This window comes from Macaca thibetana, chromosome 1, assembly GCF_024542745.1.
Source record: "Macaca thibetana thibetana isolate TM-01 chromosome 1, ASM2454274v1, whole genome shotgun sequence".
Classification (NCBI taxonomy): Eukaryota; Metazoa; Chordata; class Mammalia; order Primates; family Cercopithecidae; genus Macaca; species Macaca thibetana.
The window spans coordinates 207,417,353-207,435,941 of record NC_065578.1 but is presented as its reverse complement, the minus strand read 5'-3'; positions in this window follow the sequence as shown (position 1 = coordinate 207,435,941).

The window sequence follows — 18,589 nt, the reverse complement described above, 5'->3', positions numbered from 1 at the left end:
TGGGCAACAGAGTGAGGCTCAGTCTCTAAAAAGAAAAAAAAAAAATACACTCTTTAAGTTGTGGTAAACTTTTGAAATGCACACTAGCCACTTACAGTTCTTTTGTCAATTGTCCTTTTTCCTAATTGGGAGAATCTTACTGATGTATACATTTTAAAGCTAATTAACCTTTTGTTGTCTATTTTGCAAATAATATTCCCCAAGGGTTTTTTGTTGTTGTTTGTTTGTTTGTTTTTTGAGACAGGGTTTTGCTCTGTCGCCCAGGCTGGAGTGCAGTGGCACGATCTTGGCTCACTGCAATGTTGGCTCACTGCAACCTCCGTCTCCTGGGTTCAAGCTCTTCTCCTGCCTCAGCCTCTCCAGCAGCTGGGATTACAGGCATGTGCCACCACACCTGGCTAAGTTTTGTATTTTTAGTAGAGATGGGGTTTCACCATGTCAGCCAGGCTGGTCTTGAACTCCTGACTTCATGATCCACCTGCCTTAACCTCCCAAAGTGCTGGTGACAGGCATGAGCCACCCCACCCAGCTTTTTTGTTGGTTTTTTGTTCTGGGGTATTTGGGGATGTACAGAAGGTTTTAATCTACATGTAGTCAATTCCTGCTCAGTGTGAATTAGAACAAAAGTACCAGCCAAGAAATCACGAGGCCGAGAATGTCCAGGCTCCACCCTGTGGCAGATGGTATTTTCCAAAATGGCCTCAACACAATCTCCCATCCCACATATTCTTACAATGGCATGTCGATGTGATGTTGACATTCCTCTCATCAAGAACTAGGGCCTATGTCCCCTCTTCTTGAATCTGGATGGGCCTATGACTATAGCGGAGGGAATAACATGTGGGTTCGGAGGCTGGGTCATACAAGGTGAAACGGCTTCCGCCCAGTCTTCTTGGGATTGTCTCTCTCCGGTTCTGTGATAGGAGGAAGAAGCCACATGAAGAGGGCATGTGCCTGGGATGGCAGCTCCAGCTGTAGTCTCAGCCTACAGCAGACATCAGTCTCTAGACACGCAAACAAAGAGACCTCCTGGGTGACTCCAGCCCAAGCCACTGTCTGACAGCAATCTCACAAGAACGGTCCAGGAGGCCCCAGTCAATTTCAGACCATGAGAGATAAAACAGGCTGAGCAGCCCTAATCCAAAACTTATAAAATCTGAAAGACTCCACATTTCAAAACTCTTCGAGTGCTGACGTGATGCTCAAAGGTCATGCTCAAAGGAAATGAATATTGGCGCATTTTGGATTTCTGATTTTTGGATCAGGGATGCTCAACTGGTGAATACAACGCAAATATTCCAAAATTTTTTTAAAAATCCAAAATCCAAAACATTTCTGTTTCCAAGCGTTTTGGCTGTTTTTTTTTATAGGTAATTGGGGTACAGGTGGTATTTGGTTACATGAGTAAGTGATTTAGTGGTGATTTGTGGGATTTTGGTGCACTCATCACCCAAGCAGTATATACTGTGCCCTATTTGTAGTCTCTTATCCCTCACCCCTCTCCCACCCTTCCTCCCAAGTCCCCACACCCATTGTATCATTCTTACACCTTTGAATCCTCATAGCTTAGCTCCTACATATCAGTGAGAACATATGATGTTTGGTTTCCCATTTCTGAGTTACTTCACTTAGAGTAATCGTCTCCAATCTCATCCAGATCACTGTGAATGCCATTAATTCATTCCTTTTTTTGGCTGAGTAGTATTCCATCAGATAGATAGATAGACAGAGAGACGGATGGACAGAAAGATAGATAGATAGATAGATAGATAGATAGATAGATAGATAGATAGAGATAGAAAGATAGATAGGTAGATAGATAGATAGAGATAGAAAGATAGATAGATAGATAAATAGATAGAGATAGAAAGATAGATAGATAGATAGAGATAGAAAGACAGATAGATAGATAGATAGATAGAGAGATAGAGATAGAAAGATAGATAGATAGATAGATAGAGATAGAAAGATAGATAGATAGATACATAGATACATAGATACATAAATACACAGATATCTCAGTTTCTTTATCCACTTGATTGGTGAGTATTTGGGTCGCCTCCCAAGTTCAAGCAATTCTCCTGCCTTGGCCTCCCGAATAGCTGGGATTACGGGCCTGCACCATCATGCCTGGCTAATTTTCATATTTTTAGTAGAGACGGGGTTTCACCATGTTGGCCAGGCTGGTTTCGAACTCCTGACCTCAGGTCATCCACCTGTCTCGGCCTCCCAAAGTGCTTGGATTACAGGCTTGTGCCACTGCACCCAGCCCCAGTTCTTACATGAACAACAACAAAAAAATCTATATGCTAGAGAAGCAAGGATTCATGGAAAACAAAATAAAATGCATCAGCTTTTTTAACTCATTGAAAACCTTAGACTATGAAAATCTTAGACTATGAAATCATATCATCAGGCAATGTGAGTAAAAGGATTTATACATCATTAGGTAATCTCCTGAAGTCAAACATCCTCTCTGAGTTTCAAACATATGCACCCATCCGTGACAAGCTGTGGACAGTAATGGGTATTTCCATCTGCGATAAATTGTTCCAATTGTTTGAACAATTCCTTTGTTTGAACAAAGTTATTTCATGAGATTGTTACAATAGGTAGCTAGTCAGACACAAGCAGGGCAGGAGAGGGCCCCCTACACACACCAGGAATGTCAGGCTAGCATCGGGTGATAGTCAGGCAGTTGTTAACTGTCTAAAATAATAATTGGTTGTAGCCAGTGCCAGGGAAATGTTGTCTCCCAATAGATAGCAAATATCTGAAACTGGGGGTCAGCAGCTTCCCGATAAGATCTCAGGAACTGGGCGAGTAGGCTAAGCTTGCACACTAAGAGGCAAATCGGTGGAGTTTAACTCGTATATGACCTTCCTCTAGAAACACTTGACTGGTAAGGAAAGAGGGCCTCAAGTGAGCTTGTGCACAATTCTGGTAAACGCACTGCACATGAGGCCCCTCCCAAGCACTGGCAGGCCACTGCGCATGCGGACAGCCCAACCAAGGGAAGAATCAGGGGAGAAGGACCACAAGCCCCTGGAAGCATGCAGAAGTATTAAACCCCAAGTCAAAGGCCAAACAATGCACTTGGTCTCTCAAGTTGCCCTCTCGGCCGTCTTCCAAGTGTACTTAACTTCCCTTCACTCCTATCCTAAAACTTTTCAAGAAATTTTCACTCCAGCTCTAAACTTGCCTTGGTCTCTCCTTCTGCCTTATGTCCCTTGGTCAAATTCTCTCTTCTGAAGAGGCAAGAATCGAGGTTGCTGCCGACCTGTATGGATTCGCCACCAGTAACAAGATCTCAGAACATTGGAAAAATCGATGCAAAAACAAAAGGCTAGCACGAACACAACACTCTAAAATAATGACCACCGTTTAGTCTTCGGTAACATTAAAGATATCTCATTTATAGATACATTTTTTAAAGTAAATAATCTCTTGAAGGATAACGTACATACTGAAAAGCGCGCAACTCTTAAGAGTACCTACAGCTCAAGGCATTTTACCAAAGTCAATGCCACTGTAGAGAGTCACTTTTGGCGGTAAACAAGAATTTGGGGGAGAAAGAGGTTGTCAGCAATAAAGTGACATCCAACTCATCAGGGACTTTTCTCACTGTGATTACCAGCAAGACCAGTGGTGCCAACAGACGCAATTGCAGAGGAGCTTTTGGGGACATAGCATCAGGTGCACTTGGTGGTGTCTGATAACCACAACTTTGCTGTTCTGAATAAGGCAAATGGGCCAAGGGTCAAAAAGATAGATGGGTTATACTCCTTTGATGTCACCTGTATTAATATAGTGCCAGTCTTAATATTTGATAGGGTGCTGAGGGAATGGGGAGGAATCTTAATAAGGATTCTAAATGTGATTAGCTCTTAGAAACCTGGAGTTACATTTTGTTGGTTGCTTTGGTCAAGCAAAATAAAGGATAATATATAACTTTTGTAGGTACCCTCTTGCCCCTCCTCCCAGCCTGTTTCCACCCCTCTTTCCCCACCTCCTCATCCCCCATGAAATAAACATCATAGTAGCACCCAGCTGTGAGGACATCTCAAACTTTCCATCCAAATGCTCTTTAGGGCAGAAGAGCTGAATTGTACCCCCTTAGTGAGGGGCCAGGGGAGGGGAGGTGTAGGAGGGTACCTGTGGAAGCTGTGGGGACATATCAAAAGCTAGATATGCTTGTGACATGTTGTGGTTTATCTTTTAAAAATCTCCACGAATCTTGCATTAAACTCTGTAGTAATATAAAGTTTCAGATGTCCCATTTTAACTCCTTAACTATCTGTTATGGTGAAAACTCCAGCTTTGTTGCTTTTGCTGAAGATTGCTTTGGCTATCCAGGATCTTTTGCATTTCCACATGAATTTTAAGTTTGTTTACTCCCACTTCTGTGGAGAACATCACTGGTATTTTGATAGGGATTGCATTGACTCTCTAGACCTCTGGGTAATATGGACATTTAAACAATATTAATACTTCCAATCCATGAATATGGGATAGCTTTCCATTTATTTGTGTTAATTCTCTGTTATGGGTTGACTTGTGTTCCCCCAAAAAGATATTTTGAAGCCCTAACCCCAGTACCTCAGAATGTCATATTTGGAATTAAGATGTTTGCAGATGTAGCTGAGTTAAGATGAGGTCATTAGGATGGACCTTAATACAATATGACAGGTGTCCTTATTAAAAGGGGAAATTTGGGACACAGACACACATGCATACACACACACAAAGAGAGAGAGAGAGAACGTCATATGATGATAAAGGCAGAGATCAGGGTAATGCAATCACAAGCCAAGGAACACCAAAGATTGCCAGCAAACCACCAGAAGCCAAGAGAGAGAATGGAATAGATTCTGCCCCCAGCCCTCGGAAGGAATCAACCCTGCCAACACCTTGATCTTAGACTTCTAGTCTCAGAACCGTGAGACAACAAACTTCTGTTGTTTAAGCCACCCAGTTTGTGGTACTTTGTTATGGAGGCCCTAAAAGCCTAATGTACTATTCAATAAAATTGACCCTTAAGGAAGATGCACCACAGTTTGATGTCCCTCCATTCCTACTCCAGCTGATCGGGCACCCCAGGAGACCAGAGTGGAGCTGCACAGATTTTCAAGAGGTTGAGCAAATGCACATGAAGGCACTTTACAAATTCTTAAATAACACAAGAATGCCAGTCGTTGCTATAAAGTGGAAAGGAAGGCAAAGGGGCTTCTGGGACATGGTAATGTCAACTGAGTCAAGAAGACTGATTTAGAAATCTATCAGGGTGCTCAGAGAGATTAATCAATGTCTCAATCAGTTCGTAGGTGTAGAAAGTGTAGATAATTGCTTCTTTAATTGTTCCTAGTAAATGGGTTCAAAATGCAGAACGTTTCCAGGTGTAATTCATATAGATGCAGTTTAGAAGAACTTTGATTGAAACCACCTTTGAAAAATTATAACTGAGGAAATTATGACTGTCAGAGAGATCAGACCTAACCGACTTCATCTTGCTTCTAACCTTTATGCTGTCCTTGTTCATTCCTGGGCATAGACCAAAGTAACTTTGGTAATGAATTCAGTTCTTGGTTTGACCCTGAAACAAAATTGATAATAGCCTTTTCCTAATAAGATCCCCTTCTTGCCTGGGGACTAGTCTGCCTTTGCAGGACTAACAGATTAGCTACAAGAGTAGAAATTACGGTTTAGGGGTCATGCAGCCTCCGGTTCCAGGAGTCTGAACCTCCCTAAATTGCTTCTGGGGTTTTAACTTCTCTATTGTAAAACTTTAGATCAATGCTTGAGATATTTTGCAGACCCTGCAAAATCACCCAGCTGATACCACCTAGATCTGTAATCTGGCTCAACCAGTTCTGCCATCCCACCCAGGAACAGAAGACAGGAAGAAAAACTCGCTTCAACCCCCCCATGATTCCATCTCCAACCTAAGCAATCCGCACTCCTCACTTCCAAGCCCCTTCCCGCCAAATTCATCTTTAAAAACTCCAATCCCCAAATGCCCGGGGAGACTGATGTCAGTAATAATTAAACCCCAGTCTCCTGCACAGCTGGCTCAGCCTGAATTAGTCTTTCTCCATTGGATTTCCCTGTCTTGATAAATCAGCTCTGTATAGGCAGTGTGCAAGGTGAACCCCTTGGACATTACACTAGCATTTTATTCTATTTCATTCTATTCTAATCTAAGGTCATTATTGATTTTCCAAGCCCACCATAGTACTTGGACACCGTGTCTCCATGGTGCTACTCTTCTAAATGTAATCCTGGTGTATCAATTTTAAAGAAAACGTTTGGGATGAAAATAGAATACCTGGAAATTCTAACACTGTCAACCACCAGAGGCCCATAATAAGCAGAGGGTACCTGTTAGGCAAAACAGTTAGCACTTATGTTTAAATGGCAAGCAGGCTGGGCGCGGTGGCTCATGCCTGTAATCCCAGCACTTTGGGAGGCCGAGACGGGAGGATCATGAGGTCAGGAGATCGAGACCGTCCTGCCTAACACGGTGAAACCCTGTCTCTACTAAAAATACCAAAAAAAAAAAAAATTAGCTGGACGTAGTGGCAGGTGCCTGCAGTCCCAGCTACTCGGGAGGCTGAGGCAGGAGAATGGCGTGAACCCGGGAGGCGGAGCTTGCAGTGAGCTGAGATTGCGTCACTGCACTCCAGCCTGGGCGACAGAGCAAGAATCCTTCGAAAAAAAAAAAAATATATATATATATATATGTATATATATGGCAAGCGGAAGATAATGAATGAGTTTATTTTGTTTTGTTTCCTTGCTTCCGGTTTTCAGTCTTCACTGTCCGTGTAAATGCTGGGGAAGGCAAGTTCAGAGCAGCGGTTTCCAATACTTTCAAGTCGATTTTCTTTTTTACGTTTTAATTAATATGTAATAGCTGTACATTGATTTCCTTTTTAATTTCAAAATGTGTTTCAGGATCCTCTTAAAATAATTGTATTTTGAGGACATTCTCATTGAGAAGAGAGATAGTAATGAAACGGTAACTATGAATTAAATAGCTCTTCTAAAGAAAGTTCCCTATTATCAAACAGAACAGCTTCTAGAGTTACTGCAAAAGGGTTATGCGCATAACTGCCTGACATGCGACGCAGTCATTATAGGCAAGACTTGGTGAACATGCGAGGTCCAAGTCCCCTTGCAATAGCATCAAAGAAGAGCCCAAGATTGAGGACCCTTCACCAAGGAAACTGAATTGGTCAGAGCAGGCTTTTATTACAGCCCTGACAGTAGCAGCCGTGGATCTAATGAAGAGAGCCTTGGACAGGGCCTCTTGACTTGGCCACTTCCTAGCAGCATGTCTAATCTCATGCGGCCTCACTTTCCTCTTCTGAAGAGCACCTCACAGGGCAGTCATCTAAAGGAGGTGAGGGTCATACACAATACTGGACAGACGAGAAATAGGTGGCTCATGCCTGTAATCCCACACCTTGGGAGGTTGAGGCGGGAGGATCGTTTGAGCCCAGGAGTTTGAGACCAGCCTGGGCAACATAGTGAGACCCTGTCTCTACAAAAAATCTAAAAATTAGCAAGGCATGGTGACTTATGTCTATAGTCCTAGCTACTAGGGAGGCTGAGGTAAGAGGATGGCTTAATCAGAGGCTGAGGTGGGAGAATGACTTGAGCCTAGCAATTTGAGGCTGCAGCAAGCTATGATTGTGCCACTGCACTCTAGCCTGGGTGCAAAAGAAAACAAACAAACAAACAAAAAATGTATATATGCATGCATTTCCCCTTTACACAGGAGTATCCAATCTTTTGGCTTCCCTGGGCCACATCGGAAGAATCATCATCTTGGGCCACACATAAAATACGCTAACACTAATGATACTGATGTATTGCAAAACAATCTTATAATGTTTTAAGAAAGTTTATGAATTTGCATTGGGCCACATTCAAAGCCATCCTGGGCCACACGTGGCCTGCAGGTGACAGGTTGGACAAGCTTGCATTGAAAGAATCTAGTTGGGTGGTAATGGGGTAAGATTTCCCCATATTGCCAATTGTAGAACCTCGAAGATGGGAAGTTGCTTGGTTCAGCTTCACAACTGTAGTGACTATGGAGTAACTGCATCCTCCTGAGGATGCATCGTGCAGGAATGAGGGCAGAGGAGGAAGTTGCACACGAGCACACGCACACATGCACCTGATGAAACACACCTGTATCTGTCATTCCGCAGGGCTGAGTGGAGCTGCTGCCCAAGACTAGGCTGCAAGCTGTTCCTCTGGGGTACATGGAACCACTTCCCCCATCTCCAGAGCCACTCACCCATGACTGCTGCAGGCCCTGCAGCAGTTCCTGTTTGGGGATGAAGGTAGCCTGTGAAAGTGACAAAGAGGAAGCTGTGGCTGCAACAGTGAGAGCATGGGGTGGGGGTCCCCCTGCCCTTTGCCATCTGGTAATGGGATTCTCCTGGGCACCCATGCAATTGGTTCAGCAGGAGACAGAATGCTCCCTAGGGGAGACCATGGAGTGGGTGAGATCTTCATGCTGATTCTCCTCCCTTCTCCTGTGTTTGTCCCTTACCCAACAACTTTCCCCGTCCCCTCCACAGCCCACCCTTCCCTCCACTGGGGTGCTTGCTTTTGAGTTGGAGTCTTGCTTTGTTACCCAGGCTGGAGTGCAGTGGCGTGATCATAGCTTACTGCAGCCTTGAATTCCTGGGCTCAAACAATCCTCCAACCTCATTCCCTTGAGTCACTGAGACTACAGGCACAGACCAGTATGCCTAAGTATTTTTTTTTTTTTTTTCTAACTTTTGTAGAGAGAGGGTCTCCCTATGTTGCCCACACTGGAGATTGGGGCATTTTCACACTGCATTGAAATGACCACCTCCCAAACTGGCCTGTGAGTGTTTTGAAGGTAGGGACTCTTCTCACTGATCTTTGCTTTCCTGATACCTAGAATCATACTGGGTACATAGCAGGCACCTCATAAATATCGGTTGGATGAGTAGAAGGATGGAGCTAAAGCAATGAAGGCTGACATACTTCCACCCAAAACAAATGTTCCTCCGGCCCAGACTCTCCCATTGCCTAGATGTGGCCTCACATCTCAGTCTGCTTTCCAGTGAGTGTGTTCCTTTGCACACACACAAGCACACTGTGGGAGACACCACTGTTGTCCTCACTGGTCCTCCTAAACATCCAAATGCATAGCAGCCTATGAGAACAAGACAAGCCACAGGCCAGGAGAAAATATTTGCAAAACATATATCTGATGACTGATGTCCAAAATATGCAAAGACCTCTTACACTCAACAATAAGAAAAGAGATGGCCTAATTAGAAAATGAGTAAAAGATCTGAACAGATACCTCACCAAAAAAGATGTACAGATGGCAAATAAGCATAGGTAAAGAGGCTTAACATCAAATGTCATTCGGAAATTATGAATTAAGTCAACAGTGAGATACAACTACATACCTATTAGAATAGCTCAAATTCAAAACACTGAGAATGCCGAACATGTGAGAAAGCGCGAACCCTGAGAACATGCTGGTTAGGATGGGAGCCACAGAAACGTTCATTCGTTGCTGATGGGAACGCAGCATGGTGCGGCCGCTTTGGAGCACGGGGTGACCATTTCCTGCAAAGCTGAATGCTATCTTGCCATAAGATCCAGCAAGCATACTCCTTGGTATTTACTCAAATGAGTTAAAAACTTACATCTACACAAAAACCTGCACGCAGATGTTTATAGCAGCTTTATTCATAATTACCAAAACCTGGAAACAACCACGATGTCTTCAAGCAGGTGAATGGGTAAATAAACTAGGGAACACCCAGACAATGGCATGTTGTTCAGGGCTAAGACGAAATGAGCTATTGAGCTCTGAAAAGACATGGAAGAAACTTACATGTGTATTTCTAAGTGAAAGAAGCCGATCTGAAAAGGCTACATGCTATATAATTCCACTCTATGACACTGGAAAAGGCAAAACAATAGAGACAGTTAAAAAAAAAATCTGTGGTTTGGGGGTGAGGTGGTGTGGGGAAGGGATGACTAGTGAAGCAGAGGGGATTTTTCGGGCAGTGAAACGATCCTGTGTGATACTTCAGTGGTGGCTGCATGCCATGATGCATTTGTCTAAACCCATAGAATGTGTAACACCAAGGGGGAGCCCTAATGTAAACTACGGACATTAGTTAATAATAATGTATCAATATGGGCTCATTGATTTGAAAATATATACCACACAAATGTAAGATAATAATAGGGGCTGAGGAGTATATGGAGAACTCTCTGTACTTCCTGCTTGATTTTTTCTGTCAGCACAAAATAGTTCAAAAAATAAAGTCTGGGCTGGGAGCTGTGGCTCATGCCTGTAATCCTAGCACTTTGGGAGGCCAAGGCGGGCAGATCACCTGAGCTCAGGAGTTCAAGACCAGCCTGGCCATATTGGTGAAACCCCACCTCTACTCAAATACAAAAATTAGCCGGACATGATGGCAGGTGCCTGTAATCCCAGCTACTCGGAAAGCTGAGACAGGAAAATCTCAGTGGCCGAGATCATGCCACCGCACTCCAGCCTGGGTGGCTAAGCGAGACTCTGTCTCAAAAAAGTAAATAAATACAAATAAATAAATAAAGTCTGTTAAAGAGAAAGAGCGAGCAGCTCCTGCCAACTTATTATTTGGCCTATAAACACGTCAGGTTATTCACAATAACATGTTGCTGCTGTGATTGTTAGCATCAAATATTTGCACGTCAAGGGTCTTCTCTGTGCCCTGGGACACACAGGGGTGAGAGCAGAGAGATGCAGCAGGTTAGTCTGGTGGGACCTTCGTTTCCAACCTACTCTCTTCAGTCTGGTCAGCTCGGGGTCTGCTCCTGGTCCTGTCGTTGCCCCCGACAAGGAGGCTACAGGAACACCATGGACTTACCAGTCCCATTCAAAAGCACTTGAATCTCTTAGCAAACCAGGTGATTGTTTACAGCAGCTCCTGCTCCCGCCTGAATGTGTCTCCTTCGCCTTCTCTGGGGCTGTGAAGCCCTGCTCTTGGTGAGGAAGCTCTGGGAACAGAGGACGAGTGTACTCTGCTCCACCCGGAGCCCTTGAACTGACTTTTTAAACTACGCACATATAACTTATAACTGTCTCTTTTTTTATTTTTTTTGAGATGGAGTTTCACTCTTGTCGCCCAGGCTGGAGTGCAATGGCGCTTTCTCAGCTCACCACAACCTCCACCTCCCGGGTTCAAGTGATTCTTCTACCTCAGCCTCTCAAGTAGCTGGGATTACAGGATTGTGCCACCACACCCGGCTAATTTTGTATGTTTTAGCAGAAACAGGGTTTCTCCATGTTGGTCAGGCTGGTCTTAAACTCCTGACCTCAGCTAATCCACCTGCCTTGGCCTCCCAAGTTTCTGGGATTATAGGCATGAGCCACTGCACTTGGCCAACTGTCCTTAAATATTTAAAACACAGTGAAATAAAACACAAAATCAAAGGTTTTGTTTTGGGGCTGGAGATAAAAGAGCTGGAATTACTGAAGAAGCAGGATGGAGCTGGTCCCCAGGGTCCCCAGACCATGCAGAGGACTGCACCAGCCATGTTAGTTCACTCAGGCTGCCATAACAAAGTACCACTGACTGGGAAGCTGAAACAACAGAAATGTATTCTCCCACAGCCGTGAGGCTGGAAGTCAAAAATCAAGGTGTCTGCAGGGTCGGCTCCTCCTGAGGGTGTGATGGGGAATCTCTTCCAGGCCTCTGTCCTTGGTGGGTCGATGGCCGTCTTTATCTTCACATGATATTCTCCTTGTATGCTGTTTGTTTCCAAATTTCACCCCCGCTTTTAAAATAGGGTACCAGTCATATTGGATTAAGGTCCACCCTTAAGAGTTCATTTCAACTTGATTATCTCTACAAAGACCATATCTCCAAAGAAGGTCACATTCTGAGGTCCTGGGGGTTGGGACTTCAATATGGGAATTTGGGGTGGGGGAGCAACGTAATTCAACCCCTAACACCCAAGCATCCAACGGCTGCTGGGAGAAGCTCTTACAGGGAAGGAAACACCAAGTCGCCAGCATCCTGGGAACTGCAAAGAGCACAGAACCTCTCTGGTAACCTCAAGAAAAGGGTTGTGGGAGTTCCAGTAAAGTCAGGAGAGCAGAGCTCAGGGCCACTGGCTCAGAAGGCTCCTGGCTCTTGACAATGGGCGGGGCTCGCTCTGCCTCCTGCCACTCAGCTCTCCTTCCCTCTTCTTCTGCACTGCCCGGCTCCCCACTGGTTTCTGCCCCAAGTCTTACCTCCTTGAGTCAGCTGTCCATCCCCTTGGCCCGCTGCACAATGGCTGGGGTTGGGAGGGAAGCAGGAGGAGAGTTATGGAACAAAGCGTGGCTGCTCCGGCCAAGGGGGCCACAGTGGGCAACACATGGCAGCCAGACAATTGGCCAGTGTGGCCAGCGTCCCCGACAGACATACTAAAGCCGCTCCCAGGGGCAGCCCTGGGGAGGTTGGTAATGGCTATTGTAAATCGGTTGCTTTGAAGTGATTGACTGCATGGTACATCAGTGGGAATTGCGGATTTAATTGGCCAACACCTGCCATGCAAAAGCCATCTTAGAATAAGCCATTTTCCTTGTGAGTGTGAGTGTGGGTCTCTGAGAAGAAACCCCATTCCTGCATCAAGCCTTCACATTCCTGCCGAGAGCCAGTTTGGGGACCCAGGGGTGGTGGCAGTGTTGGCCACTGTTTCCAGGGCTTCTTTAAAAGGAAAACAGGCTGGGAGTGGTGACACACACTTGTAATCTCAGCACATTGGGAGGCTGAGGCAGGCAGATCGCTTGAGCCCGGGAGTTTAAGACTAGCTTGGGCAACATGGCAAAATCCCATTTCTACCAAACAAACAAACAAAAACACAAAAATTAGCCAGGCGTAGTGGTGTACACCTGTAGTCCCAACTACTCAGGGGGATGAGGAAGGAGGATTGCCTGATCCCAGGAGGTCAAGGCTGCAGTGAGCTGATGGTGCCACTGCACTCCAGCCTGGGTGACAGAGTGAGACACTGTCTCAAAATAGAAAAAGGGAAAGCAGATGGGCCACAGGTCTAGGTGTATCCACCCAGCAGGGTGAGAGTCCTCAGTGCTGCTGGTAGGTTCCTGAATCACATCTACATTATCACTGAATAGAGCTAAATAAATGAAATGACACTGAGGGCCTGAAAGAAAGCCTGGCTGAGGCCGGGCACAGTGGCTCAAGGCCGGGCATGGTGGCTTACGCCTGTAATCCCAGCACTTTGGGAGGCCGTGGCAGGTGGATCACCTGAGGGCAGGAGTTTGAGACCAGTCTGGACAACATGGAGAAACCCCATCTCTACTGAAAACACAAAAATTAGCTGGTCATGGTGGCACACACCTGTAATCTGCTACTTGGGACACTGAGGCAGAAGAATCACTTGAACGCAGGAGGCGGAGGTTACAGTGAGCCGTTATCACACCATTTGCATTCCAACCTGGGTGACAAAAGCAAAATTCTGTCTTAAAAAAAAAAAAAAGAAAGAAAGAAAGAAAGAAAGCAAGTCTGACCGATCTTTGGATTTAAGAACTTGCTCTGGTGAGTGGGCACAGAGGGAACAGCGTGGCTCACGAAGGGGTTTATTTTGCTTGGCAGACATGATGGCCCTGGGTATCAACAGGTGGGTGTGCTCATTTGCAAATGAGACTTCCTGCCCAGGGGTACGTCAACTTATGTTATTTTAGGATAATTCTATTTAATTAATGTAAATATTGTATACCTCACCTCTTTCCAAAATGAATTCGAGATAGCAACCCATATCTGAAAGGAACTTGATGTTCTGTATGATAAGGAGCTCTGTGTTCTGGAACTCTTGACCAAAAGAGTTTGAAACATTTTCACATTAGGTTCCTTTGACCCTGGCCTGAAAGGGAAAGTGGTAAATGAAAGGAAACAGGCTTAAGCAAAACAAACTCAGAGAGAGGACTTGGAGAGCCTGAAGAGTTGGGGAGGGAAGGGCTGCGCTGGGCATCTCTCCCAGGTGGACTGCGTGACTCCGAAGGAAGATGAGATCACGGAACTCCCCCTGTACAGGCCAGAAGCTGGACATCAGTGTCAAAGTCCATTGTTTAGCAGTGTTTTTTACCTGTTTTTTGTGATCATCCTAGCTACGAGCTTAGTGGTTTAGGACTCCGAGTCCTAGGCTCTTCCTGCCATTGCTATGCCCCAGTGATACCACTGCAGAATAATACCTCTATTTGAAAAAGCAAGCAGTTGTCAGTCCTGCATTTCATTTTTATAGAACGTTTTCACACAAGTGAAGAAGAAACTGATATCCTCCCCCAGGGCCAATGTATCATCAGCTCACTTGTTAACAAGTCCTTTAAAAATGTAAAAAGACTACCTTCTTAGTGAGTTGGCAATTTTAGCAGGTGCTTGACTAGTGATTAGACTCCCTTTGCCATGTTGTTTTATTCATTTGCTACTCAAAGATTCACCCAGGGCTTAGACAGGACTGACACAACTTTCCAGCTATTAAATTCCCCATAAGTTGTATTGTTAACTTTACAAGAATACAAGAATGCACCCACGTGTCCTCGTTGTGCAGAGCCGGTGGAATCTGACTCCATAGGTCTACAGGACCCACTTAGGGGAGAGCCACAGCCCCTACTTGGCAAACACAGCATCAGTGGGAAGGTTCACAAAGTCAGGGAGGAAGATCAATCATCTCTTGCTGTAAAGTTCTCCATGGACTAGGTGCTGGTGGCTCACACTTGTAATCCCAGCACTTTGGAAGACCAAGGCAGGGGGATCGCTTAAGGCAAGGAATTGAGACAAACCTGGGCAACATAGAGACATTCCGTCTCTAAAAAAAAAAAAAATTTTTTTAATTAGCCAAGTGTGGTGGCACGTGTTTGTAGTCCCAGCTACTTGAGAGGCTAAAGCAGGAGGATCACTGGAGCCCAGGACTTCGAGTCTGCAGTGAGCTATGAGTCCACCACTGCACTCCAGCCTGGGTGACAGAGCAAGACACCGTCTCTAAAAAAAGAAGATTCTTGGCCAGGTGCAGTAGCTCACGCCTTTAATCCCAGCACTTTGGGAGGCCAAAGAGGGCGGATCATGAGGTCAGGAGTTCGAGATCAGCCTGACCAACATGGTGAAATCTTGTCTCTACTAAAAATACAAAATTATCCAGGCATGGTGGCGCATGCCTGTAATCCCAGCTACTCAGGAGGCTGAGGCAGGAGAATCGCTTGAACCCGGGAGGCAGAGGTTGTGGTGAGCCAAGATTGAACCATTGCACTCTAGCCTGGGCAACAGAGTGAGACTCTGTCTCAAAAAAAAAAAGAAAAAAAAGAAAAAAAAGAAAAAGAAAAAGAAAATCCCCTATTGAGCAACCTCTCTGTTCCAGACACTGTGTCAGGTATCATGGAGGATGCAGAGAATGCAACTTGGTCCCTGTCTACTTAGGACAAGGAGGAAAGCATGAGGACTTAAATGTAAACACGAGGCAGAGGAGCGTGCTAACCGTAGGGCTCTGCCAACACTGAGAAAAATCCGTCACTTTTCCAAGGTTGAATTCCAGTGAGGTAGTTTGTCCAGCAACTGTACATTGTCATCTTTTGTTTGTTTGTTTTTGTTTGTTTGTTTGAGAAAGAGTCTCACTCTGTCACCAAGGCTGGAGTGTAGCGGTGCGATCATAGCTCACTGCAGCTCTCAACCTCCCAGGCTCAGGTGGTCCCTCTCACCTCAGCCTCCCAGGTAGCTGGGACTACAGGCATGCATCACCATCCCCAGCTAATTTTTTGTATATTTAGTAGAGACAGGGTTTCACCATGTTGCCCAGGCTGGTCTCAAACTCCTGGGCTCAAGCAATCCTCCCACCTCGGCCTCCCTAAGTGCTGGGATTGCAGATGTGAACCACCATGCTTGGCCTACATTGTCGTTTATAATGCACATTCCAGCCCTGGCTCTTCATCCCTTCTCTATAAACAGCAAACCACAGCCCTGTTGGAAGTTCTCACGGGAAAGCAGCTAGCAGAGTGTGGGGCCTCAATTGTGTGCCCTTTAAAGAACCTCCACTTATTAACCTCAAACATGAGGTTATTATTGAAAAGGAGAAGACGGACTGCCTGCTTTAACCGAGGGTTTTGTTTGCAGGACTCTCGTCTGGCAGCTGCAATCAGTAACCAAGACCTGGTTCTAGAGGGCAGTAGTGACACACTCATTCCAAATTGCAGACAGTTGAAAATGACCAAACCCAGGGCTCAGCCCTTTCAGAAGGACACAGTGGGCGGCATAGAAATAGAAGATGAGTTGAGCCCACTCTGCCGATTGCTGGTCACGAAATTACCAGATGATGCACTGAAATGGAGCGTCAAACCCAGGCGAACAGGGGGAACTTGGAGTAGGAGACTTCATGCTTCACCTGGTCATAGAAGGCGGGGAGTCCCTAGCTTGGCCATGGGGTAATGAAAGCTTGTGCAAGGAACACTGTGTGAAACGTTATGCAAAACTCTTCCCCTAAATGAAATGCTGCAAAGGACTTCTCTCCAGACAGAAAATGGAACTAAACCTAGTATCGCTTAGGGTGGACGGTCCAGTTCACAAAACTCCCTTGGCGCTCTTCTGGACACTACCAAATTAGCCCCGCCCACAAGGCAACCCTACAACTGGGTCTGAGTCCAGACTCACAGGCAAGTTCAAGCATGTGGGGCCATCTTTGCCCAAATCAGTGCCCTTTTCTCACTCAGTGCAAACCATAGTTTTTGGAAGTAGATCTCCTCCAAAGTTTGAAAACCATTCATCATCAGGTCTTAGGCCAGACTTCCAATTTAGGGCACTTTTCCTTCAGCCTCTGTGTGGTTTCTTTTTTTCACAGGCCTCAGCTGTGAGAAGATCTGTTCTTACCACCCCTCAGTCCCTCTGAGCTTTGCTCTTGTCCCAACAGCACCCTTCCTCTGCCAAGGATGCCCCTCCCCACTTCCTTACTCTCCCCCAGCCTCTCTGCCGGCCCCAGAACATGAGTACACGTGTGAGTGAGCACGTGCATGTGTGCCTGAGTGCGCGTGCGTGTGCGTGCATGTGCATGAGTGTGTGTGCTCGTGCGTGTGTGTGTGTGTGTGTGTGTGAAGCTGCTCCTGAGGTAGAATCTGTAGATGGGGCAAGAATTCATTTATTCAACTCAATTGATTAGGCACTTACTGTGTGGGGGACTAGAGATACAACGGTAAAAAGACAAAAATCAGGCCAGGTGCAGTGGCTCATGCCTGAAATCCCAGCACTTTGGAAGGCCGAGGTGGGCAGATCATGAGGTCAGGAGTTTGAGACCAGCCTGACCAACATGGTGAAACCCCCATCTCTACTAAAAATAAAAAATTAGCTGGGTGTGGTGGCACACGCCTGTAGTCCCAGCTACTCAGGAGACTGAGGGAGGAGAATCGCTTGAACCCGGGAGGCAGAGCTTGCAGTAAGCCGAGATTGTGCCACTGCACTCCAGCCTGGGTGAGAGTGAGACTCTGTCTCAAAAAAAAAAAAAAAAAAAAAAAAAAAGAAGACAAAAGTCCCTGCCCTCCCAGTGGGTGGTGGCCCCTAGGAGCAGTGCGTGGCTCAGCAGGCCAGGGAGACAGCTCTAGGCTACCAGCAAGGGCCGCCTCACCAAACCAGACAGAGGCCAGTGTGTACGCCTCTGGGCGGTGCTGCCGCCCCACTCCCATCCCACCCCAGTGAGGTGATCCCGGTGAGGCGCTCTCCTTCCCCTCGGCGCTCCTCTATGGAAACATTCTTTCTCCCGTGGACCTTTGCACTCTGTGAGGACCAAAGCCTGTGGCAGTCTCAACATCACCTGTAGGAAGGTTTTCTTTTAGCAGGAGGTTGTAGCGGGAGGTTGTGGAGGGACAGAGTACATCTTCTAGGCCATCACAGGTCCTGAACTTAGGATTGGCCTCTATCCTTCAGTAGCCACATTGGCTCTGTGTCCAGGAGGACAGTCACTGTAGATCCACAGAATGGCTGTCATGTGTCTCTGTTCACTCCCGTGGAACGCAGGGGGACCCGGGAAGGTGAGAAAGCCAGGGCTGGGTGTCCGGCTGAGCACGGAGGAAGGAAGAGAGCCGGAAGTTGCTGTCAATCGGGTAGGGCAGTGAAGGAGACTGGCAAAGCTGATTAAGGTAGGAGGAGCAGGTACTCAAAGGTCACAGAATCACCGGAAAATGATATTCATGGAGCTCACTTCTCACTGTGGCTGCTCATGGGAGGTAGTAAAGAGAGCACTTCCCATTCAAGATGGCTTCCCATTCAAATCCCCCTCCTAATCATCTCCAGCTGTGTGTCTCCTGATGCATTATTTAGCCTCTCCGGGCCTCCTTTTGCTCATTTGGAAAATACTTTTAATTGATACTTATTTTAGAAGGAGGTTGTAGAGATAATGAATAGGAAGGGCAGGGAACATTGAATAAGTTTCATAAATGATACGCACCCTAATCATGGCACTTAATTCTTACAGCAAGTCTTGAAGCTTTATCTCCTAGCAGGAATTTTAGAGATCTTCCAGGTCAGCGGTTTTCGAACTTTGACCTGCATCAGAACCT